Raw genomic sequence first — 27,428 nt, 5'->3', positions numbered from 1 at the left:
TCCCATTCCACCTCCCCTTCCAGTCTGTCTGTCTCTCACTCCCAGTATCCCTCATTATACTCCTTGTCCAGTTTCAGCATTCCTCGTCCCAGTCTCTTTGTCCAGCTGGTCCCAGTTCTACCCTTACACCCCAACTCTCTATCACATCTGTCTGCCCTAACCCTCATCTCTTTCCACTCACTCTTCTGGCTCTCAGACCCAGTCATCTTCCCAGTCAGGATCAGCTCCTTCTCCCAGTTTTCCATCTTTTCTTCCCCCACCCCACCAATAAGGTTCATGTTTAGTACTTAAAAACATTACACTGTTTTTTGTCGACCTGCATTCAGAGTGTAACTTGCTATGTCGACACATACGAGTGTTCTGCAGTGGAGAAAAGCTATTCCCTTCTATCATAAACATTTAGGTCTCATAGTAAGATTAGTAATATGCGTTACTTTATATGTAGGCCTTTCATGTGATCTATGATTAAAGTGAGGTCTTGATCAAATACAGTCTGGATTCAAAGTTTGCTCTTCCATGCAAAAAGTGGCTTTGTTCTGCATGCATTCAAAAGCCCAACTGGGTCCAATTGTAAATAAAGACACTTTAAACATAATAAAATAAATAAATAAATAATAATGAAAAATGACACTTTAATCAAGCTATAGTTAATTGATTAAAATGTCCATTTCTTTCTCCTTTCATGTCTTCACTCCAATAAACAACATGAGAGCAAAACCCAGGGTTGAGCAGCAGAAAGGAGGCCAGGAAGAAAAACCAGACAAGTAAACAAATACTAAAAAGAAAGGAAAAAATAGATTATACAGAATAAATACAAAACCCTACTTTGCTCATGCCCTAAGGCTTAACCCAATTTTCCAGTTAAGCCACTGAAAAGCAGAGGAGTTTATAACCATCTGCAGAATACAGATACTTATTTGCATTTATTTCTCTCACAATAACCATATGAACTCTTCTTTAGCAAAGATACAGCAGTTTTATTTGTACTGAACACAAATGTGTGCGACGGCAGCATAGTATAATGCTCTCAACCTGAAATGGATTAAACATTAGGAAAAGATACAAATTTATATTCCTATGAAACCCTCCAGAAAAGCATGTCTCCATCCAAAGGATAAAATGCAGTTCTCACCCAGTTAAAGATCATATGATGATGATTCCCCATCTGTAAAATGAGATACAGGATGGTCACCTGCATACAATAATAATGAAACACTCCAGAAGGGCATTCAGGCACACTCACAATTCCTAAAGAGCCTTTAGTCTTAAGTGTCCAGTTGGCATATTCTAGTAAAATACACTTGCTTGCCAGCTCTTGTGCTGTGGGTTTACTTAATGATGTTCATTGTATGGTCACACCAAGGTGAGCTAAGACTTAGGTCTATTCCTTGAAAAATCCATAAGGATTCTTTCTTCATACACACTGTGATATAATTTTTCGTCATTAAAGAAATCCTGATTATTCCTGCTTAACTATACCTTGCATTCATGTTACTACTGTAATTGCTCCATTAAATAACTGTTCAGTGGCAACATTAGATGTACTCTACCCAGTTTCAAATGTTGATGGGGGGGGGGGGGGAGTTGGAGGAGAACATTATTTGTCTGTCTTTAAGTAATTCAGAAAAGGTAAAAACAAAATGACTTGCTCTTTCATGGACTATAGGTAATTAAATAATTTTGACTGTATTAGTAGGAGTAGGGATTTTATCAGCAGTCCCTGAAGAGCAATATCCTTATATCCAAATTAGACATGCCTATAATGTAGCTTGTGGTTTACCCAGTAGAGGTCAAGCATACCCTTGAGGAAATCAGACACCGCTGCCCTCTACAGGTGGATATTGCACACACAATTTGTGAATAGGGTTTTCATCTGTGAAAAGTAGAATACATATTTTTTTCCATTTTTTTAATAACTAACTAGCACAGCTGTACTGAAATGTGGGTTAGAATTGACTAATGAGTTGAATAACTTTTGGAGACCCTGGGCCTAGTTTAAGCCTTGTTAATGTGACAAGTTTTTAAGAGTTGCTTTACCCATTACACGTAGATGGATACTGAAGCCTTGTGCACAGGATTCAGTACTATCTCCAAATGCAAAAAGAATGTGTGTGTTTCTCGTTGGACAGCACTGCATAATGACATAGACTTAATAAGCCCCTCCATCTGAATCCTGTCACAGCCTTTCCCTCTACAATACAGGCAGACAAATCTCTTTCATTTAAGAATGCAGCACACAAACTGGAACCATAGCGACACACATCACACTAGTTTATGCTCTATACTCATGTCTCAATGTCCGGTGTTCATGCTGCTGTTTTCCTAAAAAAAGAGTTTGTTTTGTCACAGTGACTTCTTTATAAGTTACTTTCCCTGACATATATTGTGCAGTTATAATGTCATGTCATTACTGTAATAGTAGTTAGCTCAAGCTACATCCCTAACCCAATCTCAAACAGGGTCTCACTGGAAAAGCCTGGAAGTTAGTAAATCTAATCCTCTATCCCATACCTCTTCCTCTTTTTTCCCTCTCTTTATTTCCTGCTGCACATCTTTCTGGGTATTCATCTGCAGTTAGTTCAGAATTCGGCAGCCAGATTACAGGGAACAGAACTTTTCCTTGCATTACTCCTTTATTTAGAGGGCTCCACTGGGTTCCAATAAAGCTGGAAATCGATTTTAACTTCTTGATGTTAAATCTGTGGCTCTATAAGGAATAAATCTGATTTGTCAGATTTCCCAGTTCCTTCTTTACTGGGGACATTCTCTGGGCTCTGCCTTTGTGGTTTTGTCTGTGTCCAGAATACTTTCAGTCTGTTATGCTCCTTACTTTTGGGACACATTGCCATCAATGTAGATACCCTGGAAGGTAGGGATAGGATACAGAAGGACCTAAACAAACTGGAGGATTGGGCCAAAATAAATCTAATGAGGTTCAATAAAGAAAAGTGCAGAGTCCTCCACTTAGGAAGGAAGAATCCCATGCACAGCTATAGACTGGGGACCGACGAGCTAGGCAGCAGTTCTGCAGAAAAGGACCTGGGGGTAACAGTGGATAAAAAGCTGGATATGAATCAGCAGTGTGCCCTGGTTGTCAAGAAGGCTAATAGCATATTGGGCTGCATTAGGAGGAGCATTGCCAGCAGGTCACGGGAAGTGATTATTCCCCTCTATTCCGCATTGGTAAGGCCGCATTTAGAGAATTGTGTCCAGTTTTGGGCCCCCCACTACAAAAAGGATGTAGACAAGTTGGAGAGAGTACAGCAGAGGGCAACAAAAATGATTAGGGGTCTGGAGCACAGGACTTATGAGGAGAGGCTAAGGGAACTGGGCTTGTTTAGTCTGAAAAAGAGAAGAATGAGGGAGATTTGATAGCAGCCTTTAACTACCTGAAAGGGGGTTCCAGGGAGGATGGGGCTAGGCTGTTCTCGGTGGTGGCAGATGACAGAACAAGGAGCAATGGTCTCAAGTTGCAGTTGGGGAGGTCTAGGTTGGACATTAGGAAAAAGTTTTTCACTAGGAGGGTGATGAAGCACTGGAATGTGTTATCTAGGGCGGTGGTGGAATCTCCATCTTTAGAGGTTTTTAAGCTGAGGCTTGACAAAGCCCTGGCTGGGATGATATAGGTGAGGTTAGTCCTGCTTTGAGCAGGGGGTTGGACTAGATGACCTCCTGAGGTCCCTTCCAACTCTAATATTCTATGATTCTATTATATGATTCTATCACATAGTAGGCTCTTAAACTGATCAAATTTAACTTATTTTAAAGAAAAAAGTATAATTTAAACTTCTTATTGCTGCATCAATACATACTGGAAACAGTACAGTCTAGTTGTCACAGCAACCACTGCATTAGCAAGCCACAATGATTGCTGTTACCTCCTTTTTAAATACCCACATAAAATAATCATAAAAAAATACAGAACATAAATGAAAATATCCATAAATACTACAGATAACACACAATAGGAAACAAAACCATTGTCATCAAAGACTAATGTTATCAGATACCAGGGTATCATCACAGCTAAGTCTGAGTTGTCAGGAAAGAAAGGGCTCCAAATATGAGTTATTCCTTCTTTGTGTGGCAAGGGCGTTGAGGCAGACATTCATGGTCAAATTATGAGGACATGTAAATAACGATGTAATTTACCTGCTGGCACCTCTGTAAGTAAATTTGGGAGCAAACCAAGGATGGAGTTGCAGCAGAAAAAGCAACTAAGAGAAGTGTGTGAGAAGGTGCAAGATGAATCAGGTGTCCACAATTGCTGTGTGTCTGGGTGTGTATTTTCACCAAAGCACATTTAAAAAAAATCCTTTTAAAATCCCTTTTAAAGTCATGCCCCACTCAGTCAGAAAGCCAGTTTCCAGCTGGGGATCTCTTCAGAGATTGTTAATGGTAGACCAGCACTTCCTATACACTGCATGTGATACTGCCTATAATACAGTAGGTTTGACAATGTGACTGTGAATGAACAAGTACCATGTACCACATCAAATTACTCTTATTTGTGATACTGTCTTAGATGCAGCTTCATTAGCTAATATGCCATCTGATCCATTATCAAATATATTATTTCAGTAAGGTGAACAGTTTTGCTTCTTTACACCTTTGTCACAACTATAATATTAAACCTCCAGGATGCAGGATTGAGCCTTTAATGATCCATGCAGAATGGACCTATGGAATGTTGAACAGTTTTTATATATAATTATCTGTGAAAGCTGTATTATCTTTTAAAAGTTTATAACAAGGGATAGGTTATGTTCTACTTCTTTCACATGCAGAGAATATGCTTTGACTGAATAATCTGTTATTGGATTAAGGAAAACAGGAAGAACAAAAGTATGAAGTTTCCTCTAGGTAGTTTCACTCTGTTACATTTCCTGTATGTTTCCCTCTCATTTCAGGAGTGAATTGAAACTGCTCTTCAATAATGAGGACCTCCTAGGTACAGGCTTCTCAGTAATGTAGAGAAAACACCACACAACAATAGCAGTTACATAGCTGCATATATACCAATAGGCATCCCAGTTGATATGTAGTAAGAACACACACACAGTTCCAGCCTGAACTTAGCTTATTTTCAGTAATTTCTTTTTAACTCTTCTTACTTTGTCTCCCCTGCAGTCCCCAATTCAGTTTAGGCTCAGGAATGCCTAAATAGTGCAAGGAAATCTATCTACTTAGCATATTTGCTTTGAGAAGAATGAAAAAATAAAAATGAGATGAGAGCCCCCCAAGAGGTTTCAGAATTAATTTCAGTATTTGGTCAGTCTTTAGTACTGGTGGAGTTGTAGAATCCAGGTGTTGATCTATCCGGTCCCATATTTTTCCTGCAGCAAGGCAAGCAGTAGTCTGGTTCAGTTCTCGTAGGATGGAAGTCTTTTGGCATCTCAACAATTAATTACAGAAAATGACAAAAATTGGGAGATTTTGGAAGAAATTGGAAGATTTTCCTTGCGTGCATCCACTTTCTTGTAATATATATTATACTGCTTGTGTGCTGTAGCTTTTTTGGTACCTTATGAAACAGATAATACCATTCAGATCTTAATAACAAAAACAAATTAAAGTTTAAAATAACAGTATTTCAAAATGGAACATGCACCAGGCCAAATGCTTCTTTGCAAACTCAAAGTCTTCAAGTTTCTCTTAAAACAGAGCATGTTTGTAGTGGACCTTCAATGAACTTGGTAAATTCTGTGGGTAAGGGATCATTTCTTCCTACATGTTGGCACAGCATCTCGCACAACAGGGCCACTAGTAAATAAAACATAGATAGCATATAGTGTCACAAGATGAAAGGAAAAAATTGCACCCCATGGAGATGCAGACCTATAAAATAATGGGGTGTGTCTACACTGCAATCACTGGATGTGGCTGCAGTTTGTATAGACATACCTGAACTAGCTTTGATCTAGCTAGTTTGGGTACTGGAGCGGTGAAGTCGTGGCAGCAAGGGCTTCACTGCAGGCTGTACTGCTCCAGGACCCAAGCTACCTACATTAAAACTAGCCTACGCGAGAATGCCTACACGAGTTACAATCACACCTCAAGTCTGCAGTGTACACATATCCATGGTGTTTATCCCTGACATCACTTTGCAGTGTGTTCATCATGATGTTGAATTTTGAATGTGCAACATCATAACACAGTTTTTAACATCACAATAGTGACTTGTGATTATATATAGTTCTTTACCAATCCATTAAGTGACAGTCCCACTTTTCAAAGTTGAGCATCGCAGCTATAGACCTATAGAATATGGAATGAGCCAGTGTTTTGATAGCGAATGAGGTATGAATATTGCATATCTTCACTTTCTTTAACTCTTGCTTCATTAAAAAAAATTAAAAATCTGTAAGCTAACATAAAAACATAAGATCGTTTTTAAAATCAGATTGTACAGACTTCAAAATGCAAAACAGCATCCAAAATCAATACAATTCTATGGACAATATAAGCTGATGGGTGTAATTCCCAATCATCTAAAACATTTTAGACATGTTTTTATTTAAAAAAAAGTGGGAGGGAAGAGGGAAACTTTGCAACTTTGTCTTGCTGAGTTTAAAAACTGCTAAGGGTTGTGGTTTTGAATGGAAGATTTTGAATCCTTACAGCGCAGCATGAATGGCACAGCTGTAATAGCTCAGTTGTGTCATTGTCCCAGATTAGGTATACATGCACATGTGGCATAATGTTGAAGCTGTGCTGTCAGTTAGATCTTTATTACTTCTGCAGTGACTGATGCTTCATAGTCCAAATATACACTCCCAGCTAGACTTTTTTTTTCCCTTTTGACAACCCAAATGTACGTCCCTAGTCACCAGTTGGATTTTTCTGATATTGCCTCGTACTTGCAGTGCTTGAAATATGAGCCATAAGCAGCTTAGTGTTCTTCTTAGGGAAACATGCACAGTACTTTGGAAAATCTAAGAGTTGCCTGGTATCCCATCCTAGTCTGATTTTCTTAAAATATAGACGTCTAATCCTCCAAACATTGACTACCATGAGTAGTTTCAAGAAACAGCCCCACAGCCTGAGCCCTGCAACCCTCGGTTTGCTGGCACAGGCCAGCCACGGGTGTCTAGACATACCCATTGAAGTCTGCTCACACTAGTAAGCTCTGTAGTAAATGTTTGTAGGATGAGTCCTTAAATCGCTAAATGGAAGTGGGGAAAGGACTGAATAAATTACATATCTGCCAGGTATGGGACAATATCTGTAAGTATTAATTTTGATAATAACAAGGACAATTTGTCTTCCTTTTCCACAACAATGTAAACAACATTTCAAGAGGCAGGCGAGCAGCTGTGTACAATATATTTAATAACAGACCATTACAAATATTACTGCTAGGCTAGGTGGAACTGCAGCAGCTAGCCTGAAGCCTGTAGCTTTAATGGATTCATGAGCTTGACTAGGTGCTGAATTTTTGCACTTCATGGAGTAACTGGTAACTTGCGTAGTTCATGTTCATTATTTAGAATTTGGGCATCAAAATATACATCCTTTTCAGCTAAGATATCACCCAATCCTGCATGATGCCTAGCCTCCTGAACTCAGTATCTTGCAAAAGGCACTCAGCTTCATAAGATCAAACCTGTCATACAGTGTCTGAATATTCCTGCATTTCATTGTTTACTAATACAGTATATTATTTTGGTCTGCAATGTAATCTATAGTCTGACTGCAGAAACACGTCCTATTTCAGAAAGCAGGTGACATTTCAGTCCTCTCATTGAAGTGTCAAGCCAGCTCATTGCAAACATTTCAAAGATATTAATGATAGGATTATCAGCCGCTCTTATATTAACAAACAGACATATCATACATTTAAATTCCATTTTAACTAGCTTTTGCTTGTCCTTCTAATGCAGAATGTTTCCTATATGTTATTGATATAGGTCATATGTAGTCTTCTGGTAAGAAATGTAGAATGTACAATTCTACATTCCACAATTTGAGATTAATTTCTTCTGCTGAATTCAGTGCTGTAGCATAGTATTTTCTCTGACAAATGCACAGTGCCTCATATTACTTAGACTATATCCAAAATGACAGTCTGCTGCTAGGGCACTCCTTGCATTTCAAATGTATCAAGGCCAAATTCCAATACCCAGCACTTTACTTCACCAGTAGTGCCTTTGAAATCCGTGGAAATCACCCGTGGAGTAAAATGATACTTGCTGTAAATAAGGGTGTAAGAATCTGGCACTAAATGATAAACTTTTTTATTAAACAAAGATGCAGTTGCTATTTATGGAGCATCATGTAGAGGAGGGAGTGAAATCCACCTCACCAGCCCTGGCCAGATGTAGGGCTGCTGTGTAGCTATTCCAGTTGGCTGGCATATCAGCCACAATCCCTCCTTGCCATGTGTGTGCAGTGTTGAGGCCACTGTATTGGTGTAATCCAGTATCTCTTCCCAGAATCTGCCTACATCCCCATCCTTCGTGTTAGTCACTTCAGGGAAAGAACCAAGTCCACTCAGAAACATGAGACTTAGAACCCAATGTGTAGTCAGTTTGCCTGCAGCCCCTTCTCCTGTAGAGGACTTCTGCAGGACTTAGGAGGAGGAGAACATCTTACATAAGCCCAGCCCCATGTACTAGGATGAATTTTAATCTTTGGCCCATATGAAGGCAAATCAAGTCCCATGGGAGATTTTCATGAGCATCTCAAAATTGAATTTGTCTCTTAAATGTGAAAACTTTGGCACAAATATTAATAACACAAAAGATGCCTGCTTTGTGTTGGAATGGAAGCTTTTAAATTACTTAGTCATGTGTATATAAATAACTAAAGAGAAAAACAAGACAAAAATGAGAGAAACAAGTAAATTGCCAGATAATCTGTCCTGTAGATTGCACTTTAACTAAATTACCTGTACTGATCTTAATTATCCAAATGGCTCCATTACACAAATTAGAAGTCTGAGAACCACACAGGAATATGCTTTCTGATTTAGCCTCTTTCCCCATCCCTCAGTTTGGTTAATCATGCAACAAAGCAAATTAATCTTAGGGGAAATGTAGCCTTATACCCCACATTGCAAAAGTTACTAGTTCTTGGACTAGTAGCATGCAGAAAGTGACTTTTAAACTGAAGGGCATATTCAGGCTCATCTACATCCTGTATAAAACTTTCCATCCCAGAGCTATTTGATGCAATAATTGAAAAGTGCAAACAGTTCACTTATAAACAACTATTTATAGTATAGTCTTGAATATTCAAAATACTCCTTACTCCATAAATGTTTTATAGAAGATCAGCTTCGCAGAACTCATTAACAGCCTACAGATTTTGAATGCTATATCTAAGTATTTAATAGCAAACTACAATATTCAGAAAGAGTATGGATTTTGGATTTCCCTACCTGGAGAACAAATGTTCACAAAGAATTTTCCAAAGAAAAGTATTCTCAGCTACAGTTATGCTATGTTCCCTAAGGCTGACATTTATTAAAGGTTTTCAAGACTCTGTCTGCTATGCCTTAGAAGCACGCTGATATCATCTTATAGATCAATGACGTGGGCCCCAGGTATTGAGTACATAGCTTGAATCTGAAATAAAAGAACAGACAGTACCTACATTCAGAAGAGGTTTCTGATTGTGGAGTGCTCTTCAATCTATCACAGAAAGGCAGGAGAGATCCCAGGGCTGGAAGCCAAGGTTATGCAAATACAAACTAGAAATAAGCTGAAAACATTTAAGTGAGAGTAATAAACCATTAGAATAACATACCAAGGGATTAGTGGGCCCTCCATCACTTGAAATCTTTAAATCAAGACTGGATATCTTTCAAAAAGATATGCTACAGCTTAAAAAAAATTATGGGCTTGATGAAGAAATTGCTGAGTGTGGTCCTGTGGCCCGAGTTATGCCAGAAGTCAGACAAAATTCACCACCTGTTGGTCTCTTCTGGCCTTAAAATCTATAACTCTATGAGGCCAAAGATAAATTATATTTTTCATTGGGATGAAGCATAAAAGATCACTGTTCCTAAGTAATATGATGACTGGTGTGTGATAAATGGCTAGAACAATAATTAGTTGCCTGAGGGGAAAGAAATTGTTGACTTTTGTGGGTCAGAAAGATACTCTGGCAAATGACAGGTGTGTGTGGTGTTTGGGGTAGGGTTGCACTATGGATATACTGTACACAGTAGATACAGTGGATACAGGATACAAAAAGATAAGGCCCTGGTACAACAAAGAGAACCAAGAGACAGGCTTAAGTGTTTTGGGGGCCAAGTGGTTTCTTCTTGTCTAGCAATTCCTTATGCCAAGCAATGCAAGATAGAAGAGATGTGACAGTGCATTAGATTGCATAGTTGTACTAAACTGTTATGAGATCTGGGCACGTAGGGCTTGCCATACCCTGTAAGACCACTTGTGTCCTGGTTTGGGTAGTGATCTAAACTGAATGTTTCCCAGGAAGCTGAGAAAGCCTCATAACGTCCATATACAACACTGCACTGCCATGACACACGAAGGAAAATTCATTCCCAAGCCCTGTCTATGATTGTACCAGGAAGCTTGATTCCATAGATGGGACAAGTCACATTAGAGAAGTTGCAACTATATTTGTGATATAAACTTGCAAGTTTCAGGATGTAAGCCAACTATCAGCTGCTCCATGTTGGGAAGAAACTTTCCTGTATGCATGTTAGTGTATAATTGCCAATTATGGGGGCTTTACACTTTTTTGTAAAACATCCTCTTTTGGCCATTGTAGGGGAGAAGATACTGGATTGACAGATCATTGGCCTATTTTGGTATGCCAGTTTCTATGTACCTGTAAGGTTTAATTTCCCATTGACTTAGCTTGCGTGGAAATAAATATTATGTAACAAATACTCCTAAAGTGTATTAACTGTTTAAAAATTCCTTGATTACTTCCTGGTGCAGTGAATTCCACAGGGTAAATATTGCTATTATAATGAATTCACTGCTAACAATGTTAGGCACCAGGGCAATTTCCTAAAGGACTTTCTAACTCTATTAATGTGGACAGTCTTTTGTTGAGTTTATATGCTGGAGAATTAACTATTGTTTCTCATTTCCAAGAGGGTGGTGATCTTAAAAACTGTCCTGTGTTTGCAGGCATCCTGCAAAGATGCATTAAGCTAAATTATATTTAAAAAGAAAATAAAAAAGAATGTGTAACCAAGGTGTTACTGATGTTGATGAGCTTTACAGGCATTTCTTTGGCCAGCAGCCAAACACAGATTGCCACATGCAGAAGCTTTCATATAATTTGGCACCTCTCTCTAACTGGGATGTTGTTTTAACTGTCAATGCAATGTACACAATAGAGATAAACAGCAGATGGGATGAGAACATTGGTTTGCTAATCCAACTAAAAGCACTCATACGAGAGGAAAGTCAGAAACAGCCATAGTAAAAAATGGTATTTTGTAATCCCAGTGCGTAAGTCCATAATACAATACACAACATGTCCATCCCTTTTTAGTATCATGTTTCTGAGCAGATTTCTCACCCCACTCTTTATTTATCTCTCTAATCTACATTATCCTGCTGTTGGAAAAAATAAAGCTATTGACTATGTTAGAGTAAATCTTTTTAAAAAGGGGTTAGAAAGCTGTTTTCTATCTTTCAGGTTTCTTAGGGCTGTTGGAACATACTAACAAGCTTATAGATAAAGATTTTGTTCCTAAAACACAACTTTGCAATTATAGAAATTCAAAATGTTATCAGATAAATACATAGAGAGATAGTGGTTGTCATTTTGGAGGAAAAAATCTTGATAGTTTCCTCAAGTCTTAACAATAATAAATGGTTTCATAATGGAAAAAGGAGCTGTTCAAGAGTGAATAAGGCAATGATAAGATATTAAACCAGAGATCTTAAAGCCTTTAATAATTTTATCTTTGGTGCTTGGCTTTGCCCTTTGACAATCACATGTTCAGGTAGCGTGTCTACAGATATCTGTGATAGCATGCATGCTACATCGACAGCAGAAATTAAAAGGCCAGAATGGATGAAGGAAAGAGGCAAATTGGGAAAGGAGATGGACTGAATGGGAGGGAAGAAGGGGGGAACAAAAGGGACAGAATGGGAGGGAAGAGAAAGGGAGAAAAGGGAATGGGGAAAAATAAAGAGGAAAATGAACAGAAGAGGATAGGAAAAAGGGAAGGGGGCAGAAAAGTAACAAGAGGAATGAAAGAAGCAGAATGTGAGAAGAGAAATGCATTAAAAAGGAGGCTGAAAGGGGTAGAAAAGTATAGTTGCTAGATCTGCAGTCATTTTTAGACTTCCAGTAGTATTTTCCTATTGTTCTCAGTTGAACTGAAGCCAAAAGTTGGAATCATTATTAATAATGATACAGAATATTACTATAACACTAATTCAACCATAAATTCCTTTATCGAATCTAAGGGCTGAATGGTATTTGTACAATTGCTGTAAACATGTCTAAAAGCCAAAATAATAAGCAATTACTACACCTATATGGTAGCACACATTTATAAGCATTTGATCAGAATACCCATAAAAGGACTAGACTCGGGGTGCTCAAACACATGTTGGCAGGACCAATTTGTTCAGGCAGGTAATAGCAATGAACCCTTTTTAAGAGTTCACCTTTTTATACCCTTTGACAAACAAGTGATGTCACTGACAATTGTTATCTTTAGCGAAGAACCAGTTTTAGGCAATTTGGAATTGACCCTTTTTCTGGCTTTGAGTAGATGAGATTTTACGACTGGGCCCTTTCTTCAAGATAGCATTGGTATGTTAGGGTGTGTCTACATACAAAGTTTTGCCGACATAAGTTACATTGACATAGAGCTGCCACAGTTAGTATATCACTTGCATGCATGTATACTTGGCTCCTTGTGTCGGAGATACACGTACTCACCAGGAGTGCTTGTGTTAGTGAACAGTGCGATGTACCAGTGGTAGGTATCCCCGTGTGCAACTCACCATCGTCCTGTGACTGTCTTTTGGGAAGTTTTGGCAATGCACAGTGGAACAGAAACGACTCACACAGGGGTGACTAGAAGCAAGGTGTCAACTTCCCAGCATGCAACTTTCTCTATCCCATAATGTCAACTATATCTCATAATTTTCACACCTTTTTTTAAAAATCCCACAAACCAAAGTGACCATCTCTGACAGAAGCTAGGAGCCCATACAGCTCTGCACTATTGTTAAGAGCATTGCAAGCACAGGATGCACGATCGTCCAGTATTTGCAGAGCTGCGAGAAGAACTAAATCACCTGGGAACATGATAATTTTGTGGAGGACAGATTGTTGTGGGACATGGTTAGAGCCAATTTGAGGTTGTTGCTGATGGCAGGGAGTAGCTGCAGAAGGTGGCACCTCACTTCTGGGCCCCAGAAACTAGCACTGACGTGGGGTTGTATCATAATGCAGATATAGGATGACACGCAATGGCTATAGAACTTTTGGATCACAAGGCCACATTCCTGAGCTCACCCCCATCTTCCAGTGCAAGGACACCAGACTGAGAGCTGCACTGGCAGTGAGAAGTGACTGGCAATCACACTGTGGAAGCCTGTAATGACAGATTGCTACTGGTCCTGGGGAAATCATTTTGGAGTTGGAAAATCCACTGTTGTCATACAAGTGTGGAAGGCCAGTAATCATCTCCTGCTATGCAGGACTGTCAGACTCTGCAATGTGCAGGACAAAGTGGATGGATTTCCAGCAATAGGATTCCTGAACTGTGGTGGGGCGATAGACGGCACTCATCTCTCTATTTTGGCATCAGATCACCTTGCCACAGAGTATATCAACAAAAGGGGCTACTTTTCTCTGATTATGCAAGCATTGGTGGATTACCCAGGACATTTCAGCAACATTAATATTGGCTGGTCAGGGAAGGTGCAGGATGCTTGCATCTTCAAGAACCTGAACTGTTCAGAAAGCAACAAGAAGGGACAGTCTTTCCTGACCAGCAGACTACCATTGGTGATGCTGAAATGCCAATAGTGGTCCTGAGAGACCCAGTCTACCCCTTGCTCCGCTGGCTCATGAAGCCATACACGAACCATCTTGACAGCACCAAGGAAAGACTCAGCTACTGGCTCAGCAGGTGCAGAAGGATAGTTGAATGAGCTTTTGGTAGATTGAAGGGATGCTAGTGTTGTTTGAGCACAAGAGTGGATCTCAGTGAAAAAAACATCCCAACGGTTGTGTTCTGCACAGTATCTGTGAAGCAAAGGCGGAAAGTTGCTGCTGGGTTGGAGGGGGGAGGTGGAAAGGCTGGCCGCTGAGTTTGAGCAACCAGACACAAGGACTATTAGGAAAGCTCAACATGGCACTATATGGCTCAGGGAAACTTTGAAAGAGCACTTGTACAGTGAGCCATAGAAATGCATCATGGTGCAATATAACCACCGAGGGGGAAGGGGAATTCCTCCTAAGAGTTTGAAACAATGGGGAGACAGACCACAACAACGCAATATTTGTTTTAAAACTTTGTGATTCTTTAAGCCAGTCTCACGATTGTTTTGGATTTTGCCCATGGTTTTTCACCTGTGAGGGCTGAGTGCACTAGAAATGACGGAAGGCTGAAGAAGGAGAGTGAGATTCCGAGCAAAAGAGAAAGAAGCAGCAGAAGAGTGAATGTCACACTAGAGGGGGCTTGTGAGAAAAGGCAAAAGAAAATGAAATTCCAAATAGAAGCATGTGACAACTAGTGAAATTTCATTGTTGGCAGCCCTGCTCAAAAAGGCTCCCCCCCACTGACTGAGGCCAATGGGTGAGAAATGGCAGCTAGACTGAAGCCAAATACTTGAGAACATCTTTAAAAAATAATGACTTCAGCCAGCTTCACGCAGTAGCAGAGACAGTTTGTGATGCTTTCTTGGAGGATTCTGCTTTGGTAGCTAGGGCTCCCAGCCAGAACTATACACAAGAATTCTCACTGCCAGGGCAAGCGGAGGAGAAATCTGGCTTTTGCAGGCTTTTGGGAAAAGTGAAACATTTTCAAACCTTCTCAGCAAATGAAAGACAGTTTCTGTGAGGGGGGGTGGGGGGGGAGAATTTTAGCCCAGAGGAGTTGTTATTTTTTAAAACAAAATCAATTTTTCTGGGGGGAAAATGGAGAAGTTTGCCCCCAAGTAAACAAACAAAATTCTGATTTTGTTGGAGGGGTCAGCCTGTTGGTGTATTTGACTCACAAAATTATATTCACTATTGGAAATGTCAAAACTTCTTTACGGGACAAATACATAAATAGTTAGTGGAAGAAGGGGAATCAGTATTAGTATTTTCATGGGAAAAGTCTCTCAAAGTGAAAGGGCTAATTTATAGAGCTCACTTTGTTCATAAGAGCTGACTATTAAGTGCGTGCACCAATTTAATTAAATTGCTTTTGACTTAGTTAAATGCTACACAAATTATGTAGACCAACTGAGAGAGAGGGAATTGCTAGACCAGAACACACCAACTGTAACAAAGAAGGCATTGCAAAGATAAGCCAAGTATAAAAGTGCTCTTATTTGGCATATAGTTCTGCATGTTAACATTTTCTAAATGAAGTTCTGCCCACGTCTGTGCTCCCCAATGTGCATGTACACCTTATAAACAACAAACATGCAATGGCTTTTACATCCACTCATTACTCACCAGCCATGAAATCTCAACATGACATCATTGATCCATCCAGTCAGGTACCCTCTCTCAGATCTTAGCCAAAGTGAGATGCTCCTGAGAGGAAGGTGTAAGGTGTATCTAATTAGTTCAATGCTATACCTATTCCCTATGTTACCACACATGCTATAAAGCAATTCATCTACCTCCACCAGAGAAATAACCTTGAAGGTGCTCTTCTGAAAGGAGGAGGGATTGAGACTTGAGAAAGAAAAGTATAGTGATGGTGGAGTGTCAAGGTACATGATCAGCTTTTAAGAGCTGAACTTCTTATTTCTATCCCTGTCAGATTGTCATGGAAAAGCTGATATAACAAACTACTTACATACAAAATATTCTCAACATTCTCTCTACGGTGTTAGCAACACTTGAATGTAAGAAGAATAAATTTTTAAATGGACAATGGCTGCTAATTACCAAGCCCTATAATGTTTGTGAGACTACAAGTAGACTGAAATTCAGATGTAATTGTGATGATAATTAGAAAGTAAAGATGCTTAGACAGACAGGTAATATAGCACTGATGTATTAAGATGTATGAGTGTTTTAGCTGGAGATGGAGACAGCTTACGGACTGCAGGGCAGCTGAAATAGCATTACTATTCTCCATTACTCAAACAGATCTAAATGATAGTTGATCAAAGTCTGTTTCACTAATTTCAGGGTGGTACCACTGAATGGAGTGCAGTTTATTCAGAGGCCTATAGGCAGGTTGAGTAATTTACTTAAGATCACAGAGTGTCTCTCTTTATCTTTACCCTCTCTCTCTCTACCCTCACCCTAGTAATAATATACTTGCTGCTGGCTTGCAATGTAGTATGTACCGCTAAACTATTCTCTCATCTTTGCAACAGGTAGAAAATGTAGCTGTACTCCTATTCCTTTCCCTACCGAACCATGAGGCTAATAAGGACATTTCACTAGTATTCTGTCATAAAGTGGCTGCAGAAATACAACTTTGCTCATATAGGTAATATGATGGGAGCATGGTAAGGTAAAGTCACCTGTATAGTAGGAATATTAGATACTCACAGAAGACAAAATACTGGTGAGAGTAAATCTGAAATAACTGTGAGTGCAGTGAAATTACTCTGGACTTTCTTCAGTGTTGCAGGAGGACTTGACACATCCGTCTCAGATAACGGTAGAAATACAGATCATAAGGCTTTTAAAATTGTTTCAAATAAGGTTTGTTTGTTTTAAGATTTAGAAGTTCTTCATAATTAAGAAACTCTCAATTTGTTGAAAACTTAACTTAAGATATAGACCAGTCAATGTAACAAGGTGAGGGGTATGGCTTGACCTAGTTAGGCCATCAAAGCATTCTCAGTTTTAAAATGGAGCTGGAAATAAAAGCACATTAAAGGTAGCTAAGAAGGTTAGGAGAGAGCAAAGCAAAAAGAGCCTCCTGGAGATTTGAGGTGAATACATGGAGAAGCTGGTGCTGGTTTGTTTGTTTTTTTTAATTGTAATGAAGAATAAAGCTTTTTAACTTCAGAGGGGATTTAAAATAAGCAAGATCACCACTGTCTAGAAAGAAACGTACAAAGACAGATGAATAGTAACTGCATACCAAGAGAATTTATTCAGTTCAGATAACTTTCTTCAGAGGCTAGAGAAAGGTTGTTTCTTCTGCTAAAATGGCTGTGATTCTTCTAGGCCCATTGTGGATGTAGGAGACATGTCAGCAGGAATTCAATCTTTAGCTGTCTGGTAGGATAAATGCCTGTAGTATGACATATTAGAAAGTTCGAGTTGCACAGTTCTGCAAAACTGGAACAGGTAGCCATCCTACTCTGTATCTATAGAAAGCCCTGACTATGAGAAAGATGCATTGCGTCTGGCTGCTGATAGAGTTGCATGATTCATACAGATTTTAAATAGATTCACAACACTGTGAAAGGAGTTTTCCTATTCCTATATTTTTGAGAAATGGATGGGAAAAGCACATTAGTGTGCTGGAAGCACGTATCAAAGAGAGATGCTGATGGTGAATGGCTCCATTTGAGCAAGTCACAGTTTTGTACACTACTGATGGATGAACCTTAAAATGAATCAGCAGTTCACTTTGTGTAAAGATTCCATGTTTGTTTGAAGTTGATACAAACGTCCCGCCACGTTCTAACTCATCCCTGACTCTGTGTTGTATAGAGTGAAAGTACCTGTAAAGCTTCTCTGTAAACCAGACCCAACAAAGCCAAAATGCATATAAAGCTAGGAATGGAAGAATCATGTAAACTTCAGTATCTAGATCCTTTGCTGAATTATTCAAAGTAATTGATGGCCCCCACAAGCACAAAGTATATTAGCCCTAAATTTAGTGATGGGGGAACATCAAGCATTCAGAGATCAGGAGCTTATCCTGACCCACAAGGATCCGCTTCAATAACGTCTCCTGTTCCCACATGCTTTCATCTTGGTATTCGGTGTTGCCTTCTTGCAAGGGAAGAATCAGTGCTATGCAAACTCCTTTAGCATCTTTGGATAGATTGGCTCCACACACATACAAAAAAAAAACAAAAAACAACCACCCAGAGGGGATACCAAGGGGAGAAAGGGGATAGTAAGCAAGATGGGCCAAGCTAAAGTCCAGGAGTTTGTTGCGGGGAGGTAGGAGATGGGTGATAAGCAGCCCTATGCTCCATACGAAAGCACAGAACTACTTGCTCGTGACAGGATTTTACACACACACAGACTTAGTTAAAATATGTACTAGCCATCCTGACCACATGGTGTGAGCTCAGCCAATGGGAGAATCAGAACCAAAACTGTGTGTTTTGTGTGACCGATCACAGCCAATGAACATAGATCAAAATTTGAAAAGTAATTATGAAAACGTGTCCCGCTTTTGAGACATCTCACTGATAAAACACTTCTGAAAAATCCTGGAGAGTTTTTGAATAACATTACTTCTGTTTTTAGGGATGTTTCACCAACTTGAAAACAGGCTGTTTGTTTTGTTTTGTTTGGGGTGAGTGGGCTAAGAGAAACGATTAATACTTAAGCCAGCTCCATTAGATATGCTTAGCAGAGGGGAAACTGTGAATTAGTAGAAACAAGACATTTCTGATTAGGTTAAACAAAACAAAGATAAACATAAATCAACTTGGCCTTTACAACGCTGTGATTACATACAAAAACTTTTAGATGTTGAGCCACCTAAATGGCTAAGCTAACCAAGGCCAAGTAAGGGTTAACTTGATCCCCAATTTCCCAATTCAGCCTTATCAAATGTAGGGAAACTAGAGATTCATACAAAAGTAACAAACAAACTAAGGCTCCAAGGACTTCCACAAAAGCAGACCTTTGGCAAAACACCACTGACGTCATCTGCTCACACAGTTCCTCATAGGATTGGAGCTAAAGCAATTAGAGGAAAGATGATCTTCTGATTAAGGCATTGAATGGTGACTCAAAACACTTGTGTTTCACCCCGAACTCCACCACAGACTTCTGGTGTGTCCTTGAGCAAGTCATTTACTCTCTGTGTCTTACCCAGCTCTTCCTCTATAGAAAGGTGGATAATAGCACTCCCTTTGTCTTGCTCATTTAGACCATATGCTTTTGTGAGCCAGATTTCATGCATTGTGTATGCAGCATCTAGCACAACAGTGGCCCTGTCTTAGCAACACAAATAATTAAAAAATAATAAACTGAAGTTTATGAAACTTCAAAGGTGTTTGTGTTTAGGTTGACTGTAATTCCTACTCTCCGCAGCCCCTCCATGACTGATTCATTGAAAGGATCTTGTACAAATAGTGAAGAAATTCACTTTACCACAAATCTCTATCAGAGATAGAGAAAGAAACCAAGTCTGAAGACCCAGATGGTGTAGGCACCAGAGCATGGGCAGTTAGAGTCAGGAGCCTGGAACTGAAGCCGGGGTCAGAACCAGAGACAGTGGCAAGCCAAAGATCCGAGCCAGGGTCCGTGTCAGGGGTAGGGCATAGGAATAAGGCAGGAACCAGGAAAAGATGGGGTTCTGGGATAAGGAGAACAGGAACAAGTGGGTGGCAAGGCTCAGGAATCAGGAAAGTAGGTAGGGTACATAGTAGCAACCAGCCAAGGATTCACTTAGTTGCTTAGATAAGTTGTTCAGACAACTTCCTGTGCTTCCTTCTGGCTGGGACACTCTACGCAAACTAATCGGTGGGGCTGAACGTCTCCCCACTCTGGAGCTTCATGGGCGGGGCCCTTTGCGAACTTGGCTGGCCCCCTTCTTCACTGGTTCACATGGCTTTGTGCTGAGCACTACCTGGGGACCCAGAGCCCATGTTTTAGGTCATGATCCCATGCAGGCTGTGCCGTGTGAGGATTTGCACATTGCTCTTGAACAGCACACTCAGTTTATCATAGACTCAAAGCAGAATTTCTTTTCAAGATCTGAACAACCTGTCACAAAAACTGTGTATTATAATTTCCTCTAATTGCACAATGCTGCCCCCCCCCCCCTTTTTTTTTTTTTCTTTTGCCTGCTCTCTTTAGTTCCTATACAGCCTTTTCATTAATTTCTGTAATGGGAATTCCAGTAATCATATTCTTCTGTACTATTATTTTGCTCATAAGGATCCTCTCAAGTAAAACTGAGTGAACCATAAATTCTGGAGCTGTTCCTGTTTCAATTCAGCTCCTTTTCTCTCTAAAATATCCCAAAAGCTAGACTCCTAAATGCTCCTTACATTTTTTTTTCAAAAACAGCAATTACACTGCCTGCTATCTTGTATATTTGTGACTTTCGTTTAAGGAAGTAACTGCTATAAAAGGTAAAAACTACACTCCCTTTTCAATTCTATTATAAAATGGGAACACAGAAACATCTATCAACTTTGTTACATGCCGCTCCCTTTCAAGGAAATCAAGCTGATGCAAACTCTTTCATGCAGCTAAGTCCCTTCTGACGTGCTCTGAAAAGGTTGTCTCCTCGCACAGAAGGGGCAGACAGACACCTTCCAGGCACAGTATCCCCTTTTTCCTGAACTATAGAGAACCCTCTGCAGGGTACTAGATCTGTATATAAGCCAAGAGGCAGGCTGATCTGTAGCTGGAGGGAAAGGGCTCCGCGAAGTGCGTGCTTAATCTTCTCTAAGTAATGCAGGGATCCACACACAATATAATACAGCCTCAAGCTGTATTGCCGTTTGCATACACCCTCTCTGGGCAGTGGAACGCCAGGCTAAGTAGTGTTCTACAGACATCCGTGAGTTCAGATGCTCAGGTTCCACGGCTACATTAGAGCAGGGGTAGGGGCCCGAGGGGCTAGTTTTGGTGGGCACAAGGCCTCAGCACAGATGGCTCAGGCATCCCACAGATCCCACTGATTTATCAGACCTTTTACAGCGGTGCCTAAGGACACAAAGACAGACCCTGCATCCAATCAGTATTGGTGGGGGAATGGCTACTGGTTCAGTGGGTTCTGAGGAGCATGGAGTAGTAAGCTCATGCTCAACAGCAGGTATGTGTACACTGCACACTAAGCCCTGGCCTACAGGACCCAGGCCTGTAGACTCGGTGTTTCCAAGCCAGCATCTGAGCATCCACACTACATGGTAAACCTGGGTCTCACAGCAATGCTAACGAGGCCATACTGCACTACACAAACCTTCTGACTCAGGTGTGTGGTTTGAGCTGCACCCACACTGCAAAATGACAGAGCTTGGACCTGAGGCACAGCAGGTTAAGCTGTGACCCACACCCCTAGCAACATCCTAAATCCTGAGTGCTTCCTGACCTGAGTCAAACTGATTTGTGTGTGGACAGAAGGGGGGCTTGGGCTCAAAGCTGAGTCAGAGTGTGAGCTTAATATGCAGTGTAGACATACCCTCAATGACTTTTTGAGAAATTCAGTGAGGGGAACCTGAGTTCTCTCTCCCCACCCCATCAGCCCCCCCTCTAAAAGTATCTAGGCAGATAATGCACATCCCTCCTTTTTAGTCTTCTGCTCCTACATCTGACTACATTAGGCAGGCTCAGAAATCAGGATCATTATACTCACATAGCAGCAATAATCAGTTTGTAAAGAATCTGCAAAGCATGCACGTGTGTCTGAAGTACACAAGGTTATATGATCGCAGAGGTGGAATTTCCTGCTTTAGGTCCCTCTGTATTGTGTAATCTGGTCATGCAGGGATGCATTCAACATGAGGTTTAAAAAAAGCATCTGAACTATTCTTACAGACAACAAGAGGTAATCAACCCTGAAAAAAATGCTGGTGCATGAATCACAGCTGACCAGAAATTGCGAGGTAAGCCTTTTCCAATCACAGCCATTTAGCAGTATGAGAAAATACTGTTGAAGAAATCAATCCATAATTTCAGCATTTATCAAGTTCATATAGATTTGTGTTGTTCCTATCTAATTTGGATGGTATTACTGAGGAGAAACCCCTAGTGGAATATCAAAAGAATACCTGGGAAGCTATTTCTTCATTTTATTGTACCCTTTGGCATTCTATCAAGGCATAAGATCTGGTGTTAACTTTAAAGGACAGCCTCATTCTTTGAAAAGAGAATGTTATTGATCATGGAATCCACAGCTGTATATGCCATAATGCAGCATAAGGCTTTCCTTATATGCTCCTTTTATGGGGCTTACTAATTCTTGGTAAGCACACTTTATTTTCTCCATTGCACTGAAAAGCTGATTGATGAGAATGAAAAGGTATTTGAAGCATCTGAACAGACTTTGCATTTATATTTTTGGTTTAGTAAGTTTTTATATTTATGGAGTTGGGGAAGGAGGGAATAACTAGGCAGTAGGAAATGAAATAAAGAACTAGATTTGAACTTAAAGGGACAGTGTAGGATCCCACCCCCACCCCGTATAAAGGCAGCAAACAGGCTTTTTTTTAAAATCACTTTTAAAATCCTTATGGAAACTCTCTCAGGAATAAGAGCATGTCCATTCATGAAGTTAATCAGGATCAGTTAATCAGGTATAACTCCAAGTGTAGACAAGCCCTTAGAAGGCTGGGACTCAATCCCACAGTTAAACACATAGCGTATGTTTACATTGCAATAAAACGCTCAGGGCTGGCCCAAGGTCAACTGAGTCAGGCTTATGTGGCTCGGGCTGTGGGGCTATAAAATTGCAATGTAGAAGTTTGGGCTGAAGGAAGGCTCTGGGACCCACAAGAGGGGAGGGTCCCAGAGCCTGGGCCCAAATGTCTACACTGCAATTCTATAGCCTCGCAGCCCAAGCCAGCTGACAGAAGCCAGTCCAAGATGTTTTATTGCATGTAGACATATTATATGTACTTAACAAGCAAATGGTCCCATTAACTAAAGTTGAGCATGCATGACTATCTGCTGAATTAGGGCCCTAACAGCTGATTCTCCCCTCACACCAATGTAAATCAGGAGAACTCCACTGAAACCAATTAATTTACACCAGTGTGAATGAAAAGACTATCTAGCCCTGGGTGTACATATGCATAGTGAAGTTTTTAGCCTGATTTTCGTCAGTGTACATTAGTTGGTCACTCTATATCTCTTATACATGTGATGGGAAGTTAATGATTTTTTTAAAAGGTAAAATTAATTTTCTGTGGGGAAAAATTCAAAGTAACCAACTGTAACTAATAAAAAGCACATTTCTTATAGAATTCTTTCCCTTTTATTAATCTAAGATGTTATGCTACTTCATACAAGTAACACTTAAGGAGAGAGAGAAAAATGTGTCTTTTTAAATACCGATTATTTTTAAAGGGATATTTAATCATGGCCACCCAAATATCTTTCCTACTATTGTTACCAGTAACACCTAAAACTAATATAAGCTGAAAGAGTTCAAAGAAGAAACATTTGTTGCTGTGTAGTCAGAGTCAATGGTTTCTCCATAAGGATTAGTTAAGGTCTGATCATGCACACTTCTTGGTGCTGGCGGATCTCCACTGACTTCACTGGAGGCTCATGTGGGCAAAAAAGGTCTGCCTATAATGAGTAGTGTGCCAGATCAGGGCTTTGATTGGTTTCTCCTGTTTGTAAGAGTCTCTCCCCCAGTAATAGGAGGCTTGTTTTTTTTTTTCTTTTTTCTTAACATAATATACTTCCATATTTAACAAAAAAATAATATCAGAAGGGTCTGAGTGGTGGGTTTACTTTAACTTTGTTTCTCTTTAAACTGGCAATGTCTGAAGTTCTACATATGGGACCAGCATTTTCCTGTCAGTCATGTTTGGGAGGGTTTACACTTCCCTTCTCATTTGTTTAGCCCTGCTACAGAGCAAAATCTCTGGCTGTTTTCTCATCTTCTCTCTCTGCACCAATCTATGCTGTAGTTTGAAAGTAGAAAGGCATTGAAAGATGAGCTAGGATGTCAGATTCTCCAAACTCAGTGGGAGATGATTTCATATTTACTGGGCAGAAATAAAAATTCAAGAATGACTCCAAGTAGCTGTTTCATAATTTAATATAAATGTTTTAAACAAACTGGAACCATCTGTAGCTAAGTATTACAGTACAATGAAAAGCTAGTTCGTGACACTTTTTTGTCTGAACTGGTTCACAGAAAGTGAAATTTAGAAGTTTTGTGTTTGAGTCCAATTATGAGAAAAAGATGAGGCATTTTCACACCTCTAAAAATGAGGACTGTGGAGGAGGGAAGAAAAGATATGGCCCTAATTTTAAGACACATTGCTGACTTTAGTACCAAAGTTACCTACATTCTATAGAAACTTAGTGTCCCCTAATTTTATTGTCCAAACTTATTTACCTTTACCTTGATGCCATTAAAAATTATCATAGAATCATAGAAGTGTAGGACTGGAAGGGACCTCGAGAGGTCCTCTAGTTCAGTCCCCTGCACTTAAGGCTAGACTAAATATTATCTAAACCATCCCTGACAGGCGTTTTGTCTAACCTGCTCTTAAAAATCTCCAATGACAGAGATTCCACAACCTCCCTAGGCAATTTATTCCAGTACTTAACTACCCTGACAATTAGGAAGTTTTTCCTAATGTCCAACCTAAATGACCCTTACTGCAATTTAAGCCTGTTGCTTCTTGTCCTGTCCTCAGATGCTAAAAAGAACAATTTTTCTCTCTCCTCCTTGTAACAACCTTTTATGTATTTGAAAACTGTTATATCACCCCTCAGTCTTCTCTTCTCCAGACTAAACAAACCCTATTTTTTTCAAACTTCTCTCATATGTCATGTTTTCTAGACCTTTAATCATTTTTGTTGCTCATTTCTGGACTGTCTCCAATTTGTCCACATCTTTCCTGAAATGTGGCTCCCAGAATTGGACACAATATCCAGTTGAGGCCTAATCGATGTGGAGTAGAGCAGAATTACTACTTGTGTCCTGCTAATACATCCTAGAATGAGGTTTGCTTTTTTTTGCAACAGTGTTACACTATTGACTCAGTCTAGTGTGTGATTCACTATAACCCCCAGATCCCTTTCCGCAATACACCTTCCTAGGCAGTAATTTCCCATTTTGTGTGTGTGCAACTGATTGTTCCTTCCTAAGTGGAGTACTTTGCATTTGTCCTTATTGAATTTCATCCTATTTTCTTCAGACGATTTCTCCAGTTTGTCCAAATAGAATTTTAATCCTCTCCTCCAAAGCACTTGCAACCCCTCCCAGCTTGATTAAAGCCACAAACTTTATAAGTATACTCTCTATGCCATTATCTAAATCATCGATGAAGATATTGAAGAGAACTGGATCCAGAATTGATCCCTGCCAGATCCCACTCAATAGGCTCTACCAGCTTGACCCTGAACCACTGATAACTACTCTCTGGGAACACTTTTCCAACCAGTTATGCACCCATCTTATAGTAGCTCCATCTAGGTTGTATTTCCCTCGTTTGTTTTTAAGAAAGTCATGTGAGACAGTATCAAAAGTAGGGATGTAAAAAGTTAATGGTTTAAATGTTTAAAAGATAATCAACTGTTTAAATGTTTTAAAACAGCTGATTACAGTTTAAACTAGGGGGCAGAGGGAAATGGCAGTTGGGCTGGCTCCCTGCCAACGAGAGCAGCTGGGCAGCTCTTGCTGACATAGAAGCACAGAGCCCAGCACGGGGGAGGGTAGCCACAGCTGGGCTCAGCTCCCTGCCAGCAGGGAACACAGTGCAGGGGGGATGAGGAGGAAGAAGAAATGCAGCTGGGCTCCTCTCCTGGCAAGCATCAAGGAGCCCAGAGCCACAGAGCGAACCGCAGCTGGGCTCAGCTCCCAGCAAGTGCCCGGGAGCCCATCAGGGGGAGCAAGCCATAGCTGGACTTGGCTCTGCTCAGCTCCCCACAAGTGAGAGCTGTCCAGCATGATAGCCCCCTCCCAGCATTTAATCATTTAAATGTTTTCTTTTTAGAACATTTCAATGGATTTTAAATTAAACTAATTTTTACATCCCTAATCAAAAGCCTTACTAAAGTCAAGATATATCACATCTACCGCTTCCCCTCTATCCACAAGGTTTGTTCACTGGCCAAAGAAAGCCACTAGGTTGGTTTGACGTGATTTTTTCTAGACAAATACATGCTGACTGTTACTTATCACCTTATGTTCTTCTATGTATTTGCAAATTGATTGCTTAATTATTGGCTCCATTATCTTTCTAGATACTGAAGTTAAGCTGATTAGTCTGTAATTCCCAAGGTTGTCCTTATTCCCCTTTGTATAGATTGGCACTATATTTGCCCTTTTCCAGTCATCTGGATTCTCTCGTTTTCCATGACTATTCAAAGATCTAATGAATCTAAAGATCATTCTTTAGATCATTAGCTTTAGATGGCTCAGATATCTCCTCAGTTAGCTCCTTGAGTATTCTAGAACGTATTTCATCAGGTCCTCTTGACTTGAAGACATCTAACTTGTCTAAGTCATTTTTAACTTGTTCTTTCCCTAATTTAGCCTCTGATCGTACCTCATTTTCACTCGCATTTATTAAGGGCTAGTGTACACTAGAAGCGCTACATTGGTTCAGCTGCATCGGTGCAGCTGTGCCCCTGTAGAATGTCTGGTGAAGACACTCTATGCCGATTGGGGAGAGCTTTCCTGTTGGCATAATTACTCCACCGCCACAAGAGGTGGAAGCTATGTTGGCAGGAGAGCATTCTCATGCTGACATAGCACCAGTGTGGACAGCATTTAGGTCACTGTAACTTGCTTCACTTGGGGGGTGGCTTTTTCACATGCCTGAGCAACGTAAATTATATCGACTTAAGCAGTAATGTAGACCTACCATAAATTAGATGTCCAGTTGCTACTAAACTTTTTGGTGAAAACTGAAACAAAAAAGTCATGTAGCATTTCTGCCATTTCCACATTTTCTGTTAATGTTTTTCCCTTCTCAGTAAGTAACAGGCTTATCCTGTCTTTCCATTTACTTCTAATGTATTTGCAGAATGTTTTCTTGTTACCCTTTATGTCTCTAGCTGGTTTAATCTTGTAATTAATGATGCATTAATTTTCAGTGAATGAAAACCTAGAAGTGTAGGAATTTGTGTGTTTTTGCTACCATTTTGTTTATTCTTCAAATTTTGACATGGGGAAAGTCATATCACTGTCAGTGTATAGCAGTTTTAAATATAATACCAAAAAGTTGTATAGTATTCTGCAGCATAAAGAGAAAATCATTGTCAGAAATAAAGAATCAGAAGGCTGAGGCCATAGAAAGCTATTTACAGTAAAGGAATGGATCCCAAGGCATTGAGCTAGTGTCTAAATATATCAGTGGAGCCACAGCAGCATGGGCTAGCTGCCCAAGAACAATCCTGACCAAGACCTTAGGTAACTCATGCTACTGTGGTTACACTGCTATTTTTAGTGC

At 40.0% G+C, this 27,428-nt stretch overlaps 1 long non-coding RNA gene across 2 annotated transcripts in view; it reads right to left on the bottom strand.

The window, feature by feature from the left end:
- Positions 1-662: 662 nt before the first annotated feature.
- The window catches only part of LOC137151910 (uncharacterized), a 92,065-nt gene continuing 65,299 nt past the window's right edge, over positions 663-27,428 (bottom strand). Inside the window, exons 2-4 of one of the 2 annotated variants that reach the window (XR_010919403.1) lie at positions 15,628-15,708; positions 9,383-9,569; positions 663-775 (exon numbers count right to left, since the gene is read on the bottom strand). This is a non-coding gene — a long non-coding RNA (uncharacterized lncRNA). Of the gene's footprint in view, positions 776-9,260; positions 9,570-15,627; positions 15,709-27,428 lie in introns of those variants that run through there. The other variant, XR_010919402.1, reaches the window with a different exon arrangement.

The sequence above is a fragment of the Emydura macquarii genome, unplaced genomic scaffold (assembly GCF_026122565.2).
Source record: "Emydura macquarii macquarii isolate MOO-44397 ecotype Brisbane River unplaced genomic scaffold, CSIRO-AGI_Emac_v2 contig_1119, whole genome shotgun sequence".
NCBI classification, from domain to species: domain Eukaryota; kingdom Metazoa; phylum Chordata; order Testudines; family Chelidae; genus Emydura; species Emydura macquarii.
This window is presented reverse-complemented; position numbering and strand designations above follow the sequence as displayed.